General features: G+C 47.2%; 1 protein-coding gene across 11 annotated transcripts in view; it reads left to right on the forward strand.

Moving 5' to 3' along the window:
* JADE2 (jade family PHD finger 2) overlaps positions 1 to 17,495 on the forward strand; it is a 1,406,581-nt gene that overhangs the window by 1,370,885 nt on the left and 18,201 nt on the right. The gene's annotated exons all lie outside the window — the stretch shown is intronic.

Genomic DNA, 17,495 nt, shown 5'->3' on the forward strand with positions numbered 1-17,495 from the left:
GTAAAAGTCATTCGAGTTTCAGGCATTTCATGGTTGCGTTTATGAGGTCTATTTCAATAATGATCATTTGCCGTCCCCTTTACTCCATCCTTGTGGGCGTCCCCCAATATGGGGACGGTACCAGACCCTTCGTCAGTGAAAATTGAGCTTCCCCTTTAAATTTAGTATAGCGCAGGGGTGCGACCTCGGGCATGGGAATGCCCAACTGAGACCCCGCCCTCCAGCACCTCCCATCTGTCCCTTTTTCCGTATGGACGGTGTCCGGCTTGGCAGCCTGCAGTGAGACTTTTTTAGCTTTCCACTTGTTCCACATTTTGTTTTTTCAATCTTACTTACCTTCCCTTCGGTGCTTCTCGTCCCCCCGGTCCATGTCAGCTGCAGGAGGATTCACGAGATGTGCCACATGCGACCGATCGTTCCTGGCCGCGGACCCCCTTGCACTCTGTCTTGAGTTTTTGGGGCCCGACCACCACTAGGACGCATGTTGGGCTTGCAGCCCGCTCTGGGTCAAAGGGCATTGAAGAATCAGTTGTCGTGGACGAGGAAGAGTTTCCACACTTCTTCCCCCCCCCACCTTAAGGACTTTGTATTCAAGATCTCTCGTCAAGACAAGGTAGGTCCTCTGTTCAGCATGGCTTCACAGCACAGCAACTCCTTCCTGGGGTTCCCACGGATCAGGGTTCCTCGAATTCAGGTTCTGGCGGGCCTGAGGCCTCTAAGGCTACTGGGGGCTCAGCCGAGGGGCTCAGGGCCCCATACCAGGTTGTCCTCTGAAGGGCAACCAAGTGCGTCCTCTTCTTCTACCCCAGGGGGTAAGGGATCGTCGAATGCCATCTCCAAGAGTCTATGATCGGCATGATCCAGCTCGCCTACCAACACAGGTGCTGAGGGCATCCAGCCTTCCAGAGCTCGTTCCAGGGTTATGAGTCGGGGTGTTACAACTACCGGCCGTCCAGCTGAGGGCTCAGCGCCTACCATAGTGATCTCTGATATCGACACCTCTGCTTCGGGTGGAAGACACAAGCTGTATCCTCCTGTGTCTGAGGCCTCTTGTGGTTCAGGGCCTTTGCACCCTCCTGCCCAGGGCATGGTGCAAGGCTTCAAAATGGCAGAGCGGCACATGGCAGAGCCTGCCAGGCCAGTGGCCATCTCAGACCCAGCTCAGGGCCCCCAGTGCTTTCGCCCATCGAATGGGCTTTACAAGATGATACCAGCCCCCTTCCCTCTGAAAGCAGCAGTGGATCCTACCGTGCAGGCTTCTGTTCACCTCAGGGATACATCTACCCATCACAGCCTTACGGCTATATGCACCAGGTGCCTCAGCACTTTGACCAGGAGCAGAGGCCCAGTGCCTCGGAGGGGCAGGCCCCTAGGGACCCAGTGGCTTGTAAGGACTGCTTCTTCGAGCGCTTCCTCTTCCTCATGCGTTCCCCTAAGATGAAAGGGCTCCTGAAGGACATTGTGATGGAGGTCATCCCGCAGGTGACGCCCCCTCCTCTGGGTACTCCTCCCGTTCCTCCAGTGCTACCGGTTCCAGTGCTGGTCCCTCCTCCAGTTCAGGCCCTAACAGTTGTTCTGACCCCTCCACCTCCTCCTGTACTGTCAACGCCTCCCCCTCAACAGCCGTTGGACCTATCTGCGGCTCCGGACCTAGGGTGGACCTGTGTCCCAGGGCCCGGATTCCCCTCAGTCTCTGAAAGGGGGTGGGGGGGAGATGAGAACGACAATGAAACCTCAGCACTGGTAAAGGCTTTTCATGATCTCCTTCACGGCCTGACCGAGTTCTTGGGGGTCCCTCTGCCCGAGGAAGCCCATCAGGAGTCAGGAGTGCTATCAGAGATCTTGGGTAAGCACACCACGATCTGGTCTGGCATCCCTCTCAAGCAGGACTTTCTGCAGGTGGCACGAAAGGTTTGGGAGAAACCCAGAGCCAACGCCCAGATGAACAAGAAGTTGGACAGCAGGTTTAGGCTGACGGATTTGAAGCCAATCCTCCTTGCCTCTCACCCACAGCCTCATTCCGCAGTGGTGGCTGTGGCCTTGTATTCTAAACCATCGGCTTTGTTGTCTTCCTCTATGGGAGCCACCTCCAGTTGCCTCTCCAAGGAGGACAAAGTCTCCTCAAGTCTTTGGGAAAGAGCTAGTAGTCCATCTCAGCACTGCATCTGCGGCAAGCCAACGCAGACACCCTCTTGGCTGCGGCTAACCAGAAGCTGTGGCGGGAGCTCGGGGAATTTATGCCCGACCTCCCTTCGGACAAGCAATCCTTGCCCGGCCCATTGCTCTGACCCTCCTGGAGTCTTCGGTTTCCCACATCGACACAGCCAGAAGAGAGCTGTGCCTTGGGGTTGAGATGATAAGGAGGGCATGGATGCACGCCAGTAAGTTTTCATCTGATGTGCAGGAGCGGATCCTGGATCTGTCCTTCGAGTGCGTGGACCTTTTTCATTTGTCATACGATGACTAGTTGACAAAGAAGAAAACTGCCACTCAAAGCGCAAAGTCCTTAGCCATTCTGACAAAACCTGATCAGAAATCCTTCCCTCTGACCCAGGGCAGGACCGAGTTCAAGCCTCACGCTTTTTCTGGCTTCATGGGGTTGCTGGGGCCGCGGTACACAGAAGCCCGACAGGTCGCCCAGCGACAACAGGAGGAAGCAGCAGAGGACAGGAGGAAGCAGCAGAGTACGTTGTATGGGTTTTTCCGCTCACCCTCCTCTGCCCTGCCTTTGAAGCCAAGAAGCAGTGATGTCAAGGTCGGGGAGCCCAGCTCGCCTGTGGGCGACCGTTTGGCTCTGTTTCAGGACACCTGGAATCATCTTTTCAGCAACCCATGGATCCTATCCGTAGTCTCCACGGGCTTCAGTCTTCCTCTTCCTTTGCCTCTACCATCCTCTCCTTCTCTCCATCAGATTGGGTGTCCAGCTCTTTTACGGGTGGTCCTTTGGCTCTTGGTGATGCAGGTGATAGAACCGGTTCCTCTTGTATACAGGAGCTCAGTTTTTTTCAGTACCCAAGAACAACCAGGCAGGTTTGAGGGTTGTCCTGGACCTGTAATTTCTAAATCTGTCTTTACCGCTGCAACGCTCCAAGGTGATTACTCCTCCTGTGCACATAGCCAAGTCTCTGTGTTCAGGGGACTGAATGTGTTCCCTGGACCTCAAAGATGCATACCTGCATCTTCCCATCTACCAGCCGCATTGGAAGTTTCTACGGTTCACGATTATGCCGTATCACTTTCAGTACAGGGTTCTGCCCTTTGGCCTGAACTCAACCCCTTGTGTCTTAACAAAGTTGATAAGCGCTGTGGAGAGCCTTCTCCGCCAGGAGGGCCATCATCTGTACCCTTACTTGGATGACTGGCTGGTGATGGTGGGGTCACACGAAGGGGTGGTGCACCTCTGCCAAAGATTGGCAGATATCCTTCATAAAATGGTCTTCTCCCTCCTCCAGAGGAAGTCAGTTGTGCCCCTCTCTGGAACTGGTCTTAGGGGTGCGATGGAACACTACCATTCACAGGGTGTTCCCTATGCCCGAGAGGCTTTTGTCCCTCTGCAAGGTGTTGGGGACACTTTCTGCCCAACACGACCACCTCAGCATTTGTGGTTCCAGCACATTCTGGATCTGATGGCCTACTGCATGCTCACAGTACAGCACGTTTTCCATCAAGATGAGTCCCCTACCGCTCCATCTGTTAACCTGTAGACAGGGTCTGTCAGACAGGGTTCCAATACTACCACTCCTACTGCCCTATCTTCGCTGGGGGCTGATGGATGGCAATGTTTCAGTGGGAGCCCACTTCACCCGACCGGAGCCTTCTCTGGTGGTGACGACGGACTCCTCCCTTTTCGGCTGGGGGGCTACACTTGAGGGCTATGTGATTCATGGAGTGTGCTCCATAAACCTGCTCGAGCTCAGGGCAGTGGGCCTGGCCCTTAGGGCTTTTTTGCCCCTCATCAGGGACAGGTCGGTTCTGGGCAGAACAGACAATTTTACTACAATTTCTCTTTCGTCCTGGCTCTCCCTCCTTCCCAACTGGTTTGGAACACCTGCATACGCAGGCGTGCCAGAAAAGCTGGCTGCAAAAAATAGCTGTCACTTTAAGAACTTTGAATGGGTAGGGCCTTTGTCACGCGCAACTCCGTCTGCGCGCCGGGCTCACACCTCACCCCCACGTCACCAACATTCCACACCCAGTTCCCGTCAGTTCCTGTTTTTCCACATACTGGGCAGGTTGGAATTGTTGCTCTTCCTTTTTGCTTTCAATCCCTTTTTTCTTAGTGATTGGTTCTTCAATTTAATTTTTTCCAATTCATGGTGCCTTCCTCTATGTATGCCATATGTGACAGAACTCAAGCAGTGCATTGGTTGCCGGAAGCATTTCTCTGGGGCTGATCCCCATCATGCCTGCGTCCGCTGTTTAGGTATACACCACCCGGTAAGTCGGTAAGTACCTGTGTCTTTTGCTGTGGGATTCACCTGAGGTCTCTTCGGACTCATCTTTTCTCCATGTCACAGCTGGGATCGGTACCAAAGACTTCATTCGGAACAGGAGGGAGGCCGACATCGGTAAGAGGGGTACTGTACCTTCAGGTGAGGGACTGGTTTCGGCACCGGCCGTCGGTACCCAGGGGAAGACTGCCTTCTCAGTTCCGGGGTCTTCATGGGACCATTCGGGGGAAACCCCCAGCCTATTCACCTGAAAGTACCTATGGGTGGGAAAGCACCAGTGCCTCCTGGTGGGACACTGTTAGTACCTCGAGATGAGAAAGGGTCTAAGACACACCCAGGAACGGAAGTGTTATTTACACCAGACAAAATAACGACGGTACCAGGAAAACCCTCAATTGCCTCGGTAAGCCGAATAGTCAAGGGTACATGCAAAGAGGCCCACGCCTCCGCGGTTGAATCGGTCCCCTACAATTCTGCTGTACCGGATAAAGCCATGTCGGCTTCCGCATGTAAAACGTCTGGTATTTCGGTACCAAAAGAAAAAGATTTAGCCTCTACTACCGCAGTTAAGCTTTCAAGCTCCTCGGTACAGAGGAAATCACACACGTCCTCTCACAAGAGGCATAAGCACTCTCATTCGAGATCTAGTTCAGTACCACATTCTCCAAAAAAGTGCAAACGGAAGACATCTCCCGTGGCCTCTGTCTCGGGGTCGGTACTGGAGTGTCAGAAGGATAATTCTACTCTAATTTCAGACTCAGTTGACTTTGATGCTTCCAAATTTTTTACAGTTACACCGAAAAAATTATTCAGCACTCGTTAGAATTCATTCACCTCATATTTTGCCATACTTTTCTCCTCAGTCTGAGGACAGTTTGGGTCAACCTAATTGGCTACCAGCACAACCTGGCCACAGCTGGTTCTAACCAATATCCACGTGCATAGACCCGTGGTTATTAATATCTACAATCCTAACCAACTGCCTAACAGGGCTGATTCTTCAACTTCTCCTATGAGACTAAAGACCCTCAACCTAGCCCTTCCCAATCCCCAATACTGTGCTGGAAACCATGCTTTCTGAGCACTTCCTAGAAGTCCTGGCTCAACGCATCAAAGACAAAATGTCACCTGCTTTACCTCAGGGATTGGTACCCATCGACCCTATTCCTGAGGCAGTCACGGTATTAGTGGACGAGGACTCTGCTCCTCCACCCAAGAAACAGAAAATGTCCAAGTACTCCGATCCAGATGACGACACCACTAAGTCACCATCTAAGGTGTTTCATGACATTGTGACTAAAGCCATGCAGGCACTAGAAATCCTCCCTAAGGATAAGCCTGAAACAGCTGATGTTTTTGGGAAACTGCCATCTCAGCACTCAAAGGTTCCACTTCCAATGGAATTGTCTGTTCTGGAACAAGCTCTAGCTCGTTGGGAAAGGCCTCATTCAGATCCACACATCTTCATGGCCCTAGATAACAAATACAAGGTGCCTAAGGATGAACCCTTCATACTCATGGGCAATCTTCCGGCTCAGTCTGCGGTAGTCTCAGCTGCCCTTGGCACAAAGGGTAAAGGCCCATCACCAGCTTCAGTTCTGGATAAAGCTTCAAAAGCATGGGAGACTCAAGGTAAGAAGTCTTATACTAACTCTGCCTTACAACTTAGACAAGTTAACACTGCTACAGTTGTGGCAGGATGTAATATCCTTATTTGGGAGGATCTTGAACATTTTGCCGACATGCTCCCTCTGGAGGCCACGGGTGTATTTTCCTTCTGGATTTCAGAGGGCAGACAAGCTGCTATCCAGCAACTTTAAGTGGTCAAAGACCTCACTGATACAACAGCAAGAGCAGTCACTAGTGCAGTCTGCATGCGTAGGCACGCATATTTGTCAGTCTCTTCCCTTCACCAAGATGTCCTGGAGAAAGTGTTTGACCTTCCATTTGATGGAAAAACACTGTTTGATCCATCCACAGATGAGGTCCTCCAGAAATGTAAGGTCAGTGTCACAGAAGCTAAAACACTTAGCTCAATTTTGGTGAAACAGGCATATCACCAAAACTTTTAATCATTTCAACCATGTCCTCAAGGAAATAGTAGTTCTGCCACTTCTGCTAAGTCTTATTACTCTTCTAATAAGAGAAGCTATAGACCCAAGTCAAAGTTGAGAACTTCCCCTTCCTCAAATTCTGCTCAAGAGCAAAAGAAGTCTATTTGACTAACTTCCGGGCATGTACATACCTTCCGCTTCTATTATCATCAAGGAGCATACATCCCCGGTAGCAGGAAGGCTTTCCAACTTCCTTCCCTTTTGGAAAACCATTACTCAAGAGGAATGGGTTCTGAATATTATTCAGCATGGTTACCGCCTTGCACTTCCGGCTATTCCACCTTGCTCTCCCACCAAAGCTCCAAAAATCATCCACGGAACTCCTGGAAGAAATCCCAAAACTCCTTTTCTTAGGAGCGATAGAGTTGGTTTCTCAAGAGAAAGTAGGTCAGGGATTTAACTCTCGTTACTTTCTGATCCCAAAGAAATCAGGTGAGATCCGTCCCAATTCTGGACCTTTGAGACCTCAACCAATTTCTGTCAATTGAAACCTTCCACATGGTGACCATTACTCAGATTCTGGCTTCGCTTCATCCAAACAAGTGGATGGCATCTGTAGATCTACAGGATGCTTATTTTCACATCCCCATCTACAAAGATCACTGTCAGTTCCTGAGATTCACAATAGGAAGGTCTCATTACCAGTTCACATGTCTTCCCTTTGGGCTAAATTCTGCCCAAGGGTTTTCACAAATGTTCTGGGGTCAGTGGTAGCCTATCTTCGGTTAAGGACAGTCCACCTATACCCTTACCTAGATGACGGGCTTCTCAAGGCCCAGTCTCCAGAAGAATTTCTTCAGAAGATGCAATTAACATGCTGCACTGTTTTCAACCTAGAATTTTCCATAAATTTGACAGAATCCCAGCTAATTCCTTCGCAATTGATCCAATTCCTAGGAGCAGTCATAGATACTACTCTACACAGAGCCTTTCCACCCCTAGAAAGGGTGGAAGCTATTCAACAAACCATAGTGATGTTCAATTCCCACCAGACTCTGACAGCTTGGTGGTTTCAAAAGCTCTTGGGGCTTGTGGCCTCCTGCATCAACCTAGTTCCCTTTGCAAGGCATCTTGCTCGCAACTGGAACCAGCTCTTGGATTCCCAGGAAAGGAAAATTCTAATTCCAACTCAAGTTCAGGACTCACTACTCTGGTGAACTCCCCAGACAACCTGTTAATCGGGTTTCCCTTTCAACCTCATCCTCACCAAATAGTCATAACAACAGACTCTTCAGAGTACGGTTGGGGAGCCCATTGTCTAGGTCTAACAGCTCACGGTCTTTGGTCCTCTCACGAAGGAACTAAGAGCCATATTTTTCCCTCTGAAATAATTTCTTCCCTCACTTCGAGGAAAGGTGGTAAGAATTCTCATAGACAATCCCACTGCAATGTTTTATATCAACAAGCAGGGGGGTACCCATTGCTTCTCCTGTGTCTCCTAGCAGAGAAAATGTGGTGTTGGGCCTTTCAGAATCGCATCTTGTTAGCGTCCCATCTGGAGGGAAAGTAGAACGTCCTAGCAGACAAACTAAGCAGGTTACAGTCTGCTCCTCACGAGTGGGAGCTGAAACCGTCAGTAGCAAACATGATATTTCAGAAGTGAGGCCATCCATCAGTAGACCTCTTTGCCAACCAGCACAACTCTCTATGTCCTCGGTTTGCATCAAGGCAAGGTCAGGGGCTTCAATCCCTGGGAGACGAACTACATTTGGATTGGTCTAACACTTTATGCGTTCCCACCTCTCCCATTAATACACAAAATATTACTCAAATTCAAAATGTCACAGAATCTGACAGAATCCCAGACCTTCTGGAGCTAGCGGGAACTTCCCAATAAGATCTTCCATCTTCGAGAGATCTTCTGACTGAACAGAAAGGATAGGTCCTTCACCCTTCCCCTCCATTGCTAAACTTGAAGGTTTGGTTCCTGAAAAAGTAGCTTTTTTCCCACTTACATTTGTCAGACAAAATATAACCATCATGTCAGCTTCTAGAAAAGCTTCTACTTAGAAACAATATCATAGCAAATGGTTACGGTTCTATCGCTGGTCCTTGGACCAAGACCTTAACTCTCTGAAGGTGTCTATTGATAATGTTATGTCCTTCATGTCTTATCTAGTTTCCACTGGTGTCAAAATAGACACGTGAACTACTTTCAGCTATTGGTGCTTACCTGAATAGAGAACATTAGGCCTTCTCTCTTTCCAACAAAGCCATTAAAAGGCACTTCAAGGGCCTTCTACACTTGCATCGCCCTGTTCGTGAACCTACACCTCAGTGGGATCTCAGCGTGGTCTTATCAGCCCTAATGCAAAAACCATTCGAGCCTATGGCCTCATGTGAATTAGAATTTCTAACTTGGAAAACGGCATTCTTAGTAGCCATTACTTCAGCTAGAAGGATTGGAGAGCACCAGGATCTCCTCAAAGGAACCATATATAGAATTTGATAAGGACAAAGTTGTCCTACGTACGGTCCCCTCCTTCCTATCTAAGGTGTTTTTCCGACTTTCATTTAAACTAGGAGATATGTCTTCCTGTTTTCTTTCCTAGACTACATACTTCTGCGGCTGGAGAAACATAACATAACCTAGATGTTGTATCTAGAAAGAACCAAACCATTTAGAAAAGCACATCAGCTCTTCGTTACTTACGGGGGTCCCTCGTCAGGCATTAAGGCAGCTAAAGCTTCATTGCTAGATGGGTTATCTCCTGTATCTTCAAGGCTTATGACATGAAAGGGCTTGCGACTCAGCAGAGACTTCAGGGTCATTCCACTGGAGCCAAGGCAGCATCTGTAGCCTTTAACAGGCATATTCCCATTGTAGACATCTGTAAAGCGGCTAGCTGGGCTACCGCGCTTGCCTTTTCCAAGCATTATGCTATGGATACATCTTCTAGAAATTATGCAAAATTTGGCCAATGCTCAGCAACTTGTTTGCCTGAATTCCGTACATGCCGTCCACTCCACCCTTACTATGCTAAGGCTTTTTAGTCTGGTCCTAACCAGTTGGGAAGGAGGGAGAGCCAGGACTAAAGAGAAATAAAAAAGTACCTTCATGGTGATTCATGTTCTCTTTGTCCATGCTCTCCGTCCTTCACAACACCCACCCAGCCATCCCCTGCAGTACGCATATACCTAAATTCGCCTGCCATCAGCGGAACCACAGGAACTGGGTGTGGAAAGTCTGTATCGTGGCAGTGAGGTGTGGGCCTGGCGTGCTTAGGGACGCACGCGTGACGTAGGCCCCAGCCCTTCAAAATTCGTATTTTTTTTATCACTTTATTTATCATTTGAGAAATCATACAAAAAATAAGATAACATGTACATATCCATTACACCAGAGATATGTGTTCAAATTATAAAAATACATATAATGGCTAAATGACAAATCCTAACATAACTAAATGTCATAAGTTCAAAACCTTAATGTATTACTACAAATCTCTATTCTATAGTAGAATTTCAAACATCCAACAACAACAGACAATACAGCACCAACAAACTCAACATACAACATCAATTAGAAACACAACAACCCCCTATCTATCACATTCAGAAAACAATACATGCAGCTAATGAACATCAGCTGTATAATTTGTTGAAAGAACCCCAAATTCTCAGAATAAGAATTGTTTTCTCATAGTCCGACAAGGTATGGACATCCATCAGCCAATCCATCAGCCAATCATCTACCGTTGGCTTTTTCCTCGATTTCCAGAATTTTAAAATGTGTTTCGCCACTACTACCAACACTGTATTTATCCATTCAATTCTCACACCAGTCATACCTCCTTTCTCTCTGCTCGCTAACAAAATCGTCGAGTAAGATTTTCACGGAAGTGAGTCCACCAGCACAATGTCTAATCTATTCAATATATCACTCCAAAAGGTAGACACCCTAGAGCATGTTCATAACATATGATTCAAAGTGGCCCCATGAAGACAACAGCCCCAACAAATATCATTATCCGACAATCCTAGTTTGGCCATTCGAGCAGGAGTCCAATATAATCTACAAAGGATTCTTTGCCTAATATACCTTGGTCCCTAGATCCATTTTTGACTGCACGCCAATACGAAGCAGGCTTTGCCATTCCTCAATAGGGATATCCATACCAGGTTCCTCCACCCAAGACCGACGTCTTTCCCGTGATTCTACATGTGAATTATCCATCAGCATTAGCTTCATGTACGTTGACACTGTACGTGGACATGAACGGATAACCTCACAGACCGTGGGTCTCCCTCTCATGGAATACCCTAGCATTCCCTGCGGTTCAGTTAAAAGAAGCTTCAGGTCCCTATAACGTTTACGTTCCTTACCCCCAATCCCAAATGATTCTCTGAGACGTTCAAAGGAGATCATGCGGCCACCTTCCCAGACATCACGTATCGTAAAAATGCCTTTTTTGATCCAGCTTTGCCAATATAAAGTCGTGTTCGCTATTTGTAGGCCAGCATTATGCCATATAGATGCATCATGGTGTATCCAGATGTTCTCCCCTCTTGCAACCATAAACGTTTGTTGTGCCCCTCTAGTAACACTCATAGTGGGTAAACTCACAGTAGAGTTTAAACATCGAGTACATGTCACGTAAAGCATAGGACAAGAATTACTCTCTTTCAATAATCTGCCAGTAGGGCACATCATTGCCAATATCAGAAAACTAAAATGTTGATTTCTTTAGGGCAAACCCAGTGCAATAATTTGTTAGATTAGGATACCCAAATCCCCCTTCCTTCACAGGGCGCATTAAAATGTTCCTAGGAATTTTAGGCCTATTGCCTACCCTTCAAATGAACTCCTGAAAGACCTTATCAATACTACCAATTACCTTCTTGGTGAATTTCAAAGGGACAGATTGAATAATGTAAAGCACTTTTGGCAAAATAACCATTTTGATGGCATTGATTTTCGCCCAGAGCCCCAGTGTTAAACAACCCCATTTTAATATAACCCTCCGGATCTTTTCTAAATATTTTTGAGACATTGTATCCCACCATTTTTCTCAGGTCACGAACCATGTAGATTCCTAAATACTTCATGGCTCCCGTCTCCCATTGACAGTTCCACGAACCCATATCCCCCCTTGGTTGTGTAACATCTAGGATAAAGACAACCATCTTTTCCCAGTTGATCTTATGGCTAGACAATAACCCCACTTCCTCGAACATACATTTTAGCCTTTCACTCCCTTCCAGTGGGTTGGACAAGACGATAGTCATATCGTCCGCATAACACAGGATTTTAATTTCACTATCCCTGCATGTAAGTCCTTGGAGGCTCTGCTCTTGCTTTATGTATGCAATCAATGGTATTGCAAGGTTAAAAAGGTATGGCGACAACGGACATCCTTGTCTAGTACCTCTCGACAATAGAAACGGGGAAGACAAAACACAAATGAACCACACTCGAGCATTGATGGATGAGTGCAGCGTTTTAATGACTCTTAAAAAAGTATCCCCAAAACCCATCTTTTTAAGTGTATGATCCAAGAAGGCCCAATTAACCCAATCGAAGGCCTTTTCCGCATCCGTAAAAATTAGAAGTGTATTCTGAACATGGTCATACCCATATCTGCCGTGCATAAAACCAACCTGGGAACGGATAATCAGATCACCAATGTACCCATCCAGCCGGTTAGTCAATATTCTAGTGAATATTTTAAGATCAACATTTAACAACGATATTGGCCTATAGTTTTCAAATTTTTTATGGTCTTTACCTGGCTTCGGAATCACTGCAATGCAAGCCTCTTTCATCGTAGGACACATGACCCCATTGGACCTGAAGCCATTGTACAGGTTACACAAAACCGGTGTTAATACTGGACTCAGTGCCCGGTAGAACTCAACCAGAAGACCATCTAAGCCTGGCGATTTACCCGTATTGAGCTGGTCAATGGCATTTAATATCTCCTCCCCCGAAATGGGTCTATCAACAGCTGTAGCTTGGTCATCAGACAGCCTTGGCAGAATGATTTTATCAAAGAACCCATCCATACATCCATATCCTCAGGTGTTGGGGACTGATCCTCCCTATGCAGTGACTCATAACATTTCCTGAAACCTTTGCATAGCTCCTCTTTCTTAACTTTATATTCCCCACCGCCACCCTCTACCCTCCGGGCAAAGGAGCTATCATTTAAGCCACGTAGTCTGTTTGCCAGCAGCCTACCATTTTTGTCCCCTTGCTCCCAGAATTTCTGTTTCATAAAAAACATACCTCTCTCATACTTGGTGTCCATTTAGTTTTTTAAGACATTCCCGCATTCTCTCCATATTAGCTTTATCCTCGCTACTTCTTGTCATTTGATACTTCTTCTGGCATGTACCTAATTCACTCTCCAACTTCCTTAGTTCAGTCACTCCCTTTTTCCTTATTCGGGCCATAATGTTCATCAGTTCACCCCTGATCGTTACCTTGAAGCTATCCCAAACTGTTAGATCTGATGTAGAACCCTCCTTAATCTCAAAGAAATTATTGGTGAAGTCTTGTAGAGACTCAACCACCCCTTGTTCCTGTAATATATACGTTTTTAGGCGCCACTTAGGAGTTCCAATTCGTTTCAATCCCATATCCAGCCGCATTGTTATCAAGGAGTGATCCGAAATACCTCACTCCTTAATGTCTACCTTAGAAACCCTTTCAACAAGTTTATCAGAGATCAAGAATTAATCAGTCCTCGAGTGTGAATCGTGGACCGGCGAGAAGAAGGAAAATGTCCTCTCCGCAGGATGCATGAACCTCCAAATATCAAACAAGTCCAAACTGTAACAACTCGTTGAGCACCTTGCTCACGCTCTCCGCTGTGTATCTGCAATGGGCAGAGCGATCCATCCTGCCATCAAGAACACAATTAAAATCACCCCCCCAGGAATGGATATTCTCCATTCATTTCACTTAAAAGTGATAATATTGTTGTAAATAAACCACACCCTCCAGCACCTGGATCGTAAATAGACCTGATTGTGATTAATCCACCTTCGAATCTAACATCCACTCGAATCACCCTCCCATCCTCATCCATTACTACTTTCTCCATACTCAAATTCAGACCCCTACGCAACAGTATACCCACACCCCTCGATTTAGAAGTATGGCAGTTTAACAATGACCTATCAAATAGAGTACTTTTTAGGAGGTGTTTGGATTCTTCTAATAGACGAGTCTCCTGTAAAAGAGCAATATCAATTTTCTCTCTCTTCAATCTGGTCAGTACTTCCCTCCTCTTTCTGGGGAAGTTTAGACCTTTAACGTTCCACAAACAAATAGTTAAATCACCCATCATGTGTCAGCCTCCAAAATATGACCAACCACCCATTTCAATTTTCATCATTTGAGACAGGATACAAGAGTCTAGATAACTATCAGAATTATCAGAAGGGCCTATCTTGACAGTGTTCCCAAAGATACAAGTCTGAGAGAGAGGTGCAATTACACCACCATGTCCAACCATAACCAAATATCGACACATCAGAGGGTTATGTATCAAAAAAGCATACATAGGACAAAGCACAACAAGAACACACATACACAAACAGCATTGACACATCAAATGTATATAAAGCACTACACTTCGCAACCTAGCAAAGTGATTCTGAGTCACAATATGTACAAATGTATCGCTATTCCGAACTATAGCTACTCCAAAGTCTGCACCTAGATTTCCACAGTTTAACAGTACTTATCCCCACTCTACTTTTGTTAACATATCTTTGAAATGGTTAGGGCGTTCAGAGTAACATTAGAACCAATCAAACATCAAAATCACAAAAAGCCATCAATCCCAAAATGTCATGACAGCATTGTTTTGCTTAGAATACAGAACTGCAGCCTCAACCATTGTCCATTCCGCCTCCCCATTCACCATATGCAGTCCAACTCTATATCAGTTTGTGTAATCCCTTGCAGATAGTTAGGTTTTACCAACTGTTTTGTTAGTTATCACAGCAATATCACCTCTGTATACACAGTTTATCACATCACCCATATATTATTAAGGTCATTCCCTCATGGTGATTCTGCAGGTTCTGCATCCATGCACAACCCAATACTGCACCTTACCCATAACCCTCTGAACAACATGTGCAGTAACTTAGGCAGGTAAAGAAATGCACATTAAATCCACCCACCAACCAAAGACCTACCGTACGTCAATGGCAAACATCTTTTCCCTGTTTTCACCAGTAATAGCTACATTGCCCAGTCTGTAATCTTCCATTTTTAGTATGCATGTATATCTTAGTGTATCATGCACAGTACAACATAACTGAAAGTGTGCGCACATCCATTAATCAGAAACCATTACAATCATTAATAGCTATCCCATTAACCACACCAACAATATTTATCCAGCCTATGCTAAGAAAAGAAGCCAGTATTTACAAACAGCATTTACATGAACATGGGACTCAGAGAGGCATAACATCCTGAAATTATTACATAATATTAACAGAGCGCATGAAGTCATGAGCTTGTGCATTGATGCGCTGCCTACCCGCCGCAGTTCCACAGGGTCACAAGGAAAAGGCACTGTAAAATTCACCCTACGGTATCCACACCGCCTCACTTTAACATTATGACCCTCTGAATGCACATCTCAGGAAGCATCAAGAAAGGGATCCAAATGAGCATATATTATAGGCAAGCATGACGATTGCGCAAATCAAGTATAAACAGGACTGAAAACCTGAGTTTAATCCTGTGATGGAGAGTGTGCCATTCCTCCAGACACCCGGCTCAATTCAGCCAAAAGCCCAAAGCACCGGTGTCGGCGTGTGATAAATTAGAGTTCTCCCTTCACAAGAACCAAGTTCCCCTTCAAAGTTCTTAAAGTGACAGCTTTCTTTTGCAGCCAACTTTTACGTCCCGCCTGTGGATGCAGGCATTCCCAACCAGTTGTGAAGGAGGGAGAGCCTGGACTAAGATAACCGGAATCGCCATGAAGATAATTTTTCATGTTTTACATGAACAAGCAGGGTGGCAGCCGTTTCCAGCCCCCTCCGCTCTCCTTTGCATGGAGGTGGTATTGATCTGGGAATAGGCCCTATTGGAGGGAATTTGGATTTCAGCAGTCCACCTCCCGGGGGACTGCAATGCAGAAGCGGACCAGCGTAGGCACTTGGGGTTCAACACATACGAGTGGGAGTTGCACAGCGACTGTTTGTTGCCTCTGTTCCAGCGTTGGGGGTTCACGGACCTAGATTTGTTTGCATCCTTTGGGAATTCCAAGTGGCCCCCAGTTTGCTTTATGGGCATGGCAGGATCAGGGGTCTCTGGGAGATGCCTTCCAGACCTGTTGGCACGGCTGCAGGTGTTATGCGTTCCCGCACACCCCTCTGCTCCAAAAGACCCTCCGCACGCTTCGGACTTTGGTGGGTTGCAGCCTTATCCTGATTGCCCCCAACTGGCCTTCGAGACCCTGGTTTTCGTATCTGCAACAGTTGTGCTCCCAGGGTCTTGTCCACCTTCAGATCCCAGGCAGGGGATTCCCGACGCAGCAGGGCGGGGCGGTGGAACAGCCGGAATCGGCAAATCACTTGCGGCCTGGTTCCTGACCAGCTGAGGCTTCAACATGCTCAATATATGGATAACAATTGGGACATAATTCAGCAGGCCCAGAAGGCCCTCAAACCGGTCCCAATATAAGAGTAAATGGACCAGGTTCTGCCATTGGGATTGTGACAAGGGTACTTGCTTTTTCAGCAAATCCGGCTAATTCGGGAGTTCAGGTGGATTCTTGCCGCAATTATTTGGCAGCCATTGGGACTTACAAGAATTCCTGTGAGCATGTGTTTTCTGAGGCTAACCCGGTAGTTAAGGCCCACCTTAAGGGGTTGTCTAGGCTTTTTCCGCCGGTGCATAGGCTGCACCCGGTCTGGTATCTCAAGGTGGTTCTGGCAGCTTTGCAATACAAGCCTTTCAAGCTGATGGTCTCTGTGGTCATCCGCTTGGTGACACTTAAGAATTTTACTGGTGGCACTAACCTCTGCGTGCAGGGTTAATGATCGGTAGGCATTGTCCTTGTGCGAGCCCTTCATCACATTTCACAACGACATGGTCATCTTGCGCTCTCACCCAAACTTCTTGCCCAAGGTGGTCTCTCCGTTTCATTTGAATCAAGAGATCTGCCTGCCAGTGTTTTTCCCAAACCGGCAGTCAGAGGCAGAGAGGGCCCTGCATTCCTTTCACCTCAAGAGGGTCTTCAAGTTTTAAATCTCTGACATAATCCTTTAGGGAGTCTGAGGCATTGTTTGTGACTTTTGGGGGCTCCTCCTGGCTTCCAAGGCTTTCATCGCCTGGTGGAAGGTTCAGTCCATTTCGGAGGCGTGCACGGCCATGGGCAGACCTGTTCCTGAGGGGATTCATGCCCATGCGGTCAGTGCTAAGGCCACGGGCGTCGCATTTCAGAGACATGCTTCTTGGGATGTCCTCGGCAAGGCGGCTACTTGGGCCACTCCGTCGGCCTTCTGTGAGCACTACTCACTGGACACCAGCTCCAGGCACGATGCAGAGTTTGGTCAGGCGGTTCTGAAGGACCTTTTTGCTTCGTCTTAGATATGAGGCAGTTTATCATAGCCCCACCCTATGTTCTTGTTCGATGGAATCACCCACACGGATAGAAGAAAGGGGACGGGACTTATGAGTAATTACAGTTACTCATCGTAGTGACTAGAGTGCTCAGTCCATAGTACCCTTTCCTCCATACATCCCACCCACCTTCCCCCGCTAGTATGCCAACTGCTAATAGGTAAAAATGTAGCCAGGTAGCTAAGCGTTCGATGTGTTCAAAGGGGACTGAGGTGAGGTGCCGGAGTGCAGGGCCTTGGCAAGTGATCCCGAGGTTGCGCCCTGCGCGTTATACCACATTTCTCGCTGCCATAGGTTCCACTACCATCCCCATGTTGGGGGAAGCCCACAAGG

Source organism: Ambystoma mexicanum, chromosome 3p (genome assembly GCF_040938575.1).
Source record: "Ambystoma mexicanum isolate Mex_15411 chromosome 3p, UKY_AmexF1_1, whole genome shotgun sequence".
Classification (NCBI taxonomy): domain Eukaryota; kingdom Metazoa; phylum Chordata; class Amphibia; order Caudata; family Ambystomatidae; genus Ambystoma; species Ambystoma mexicanum.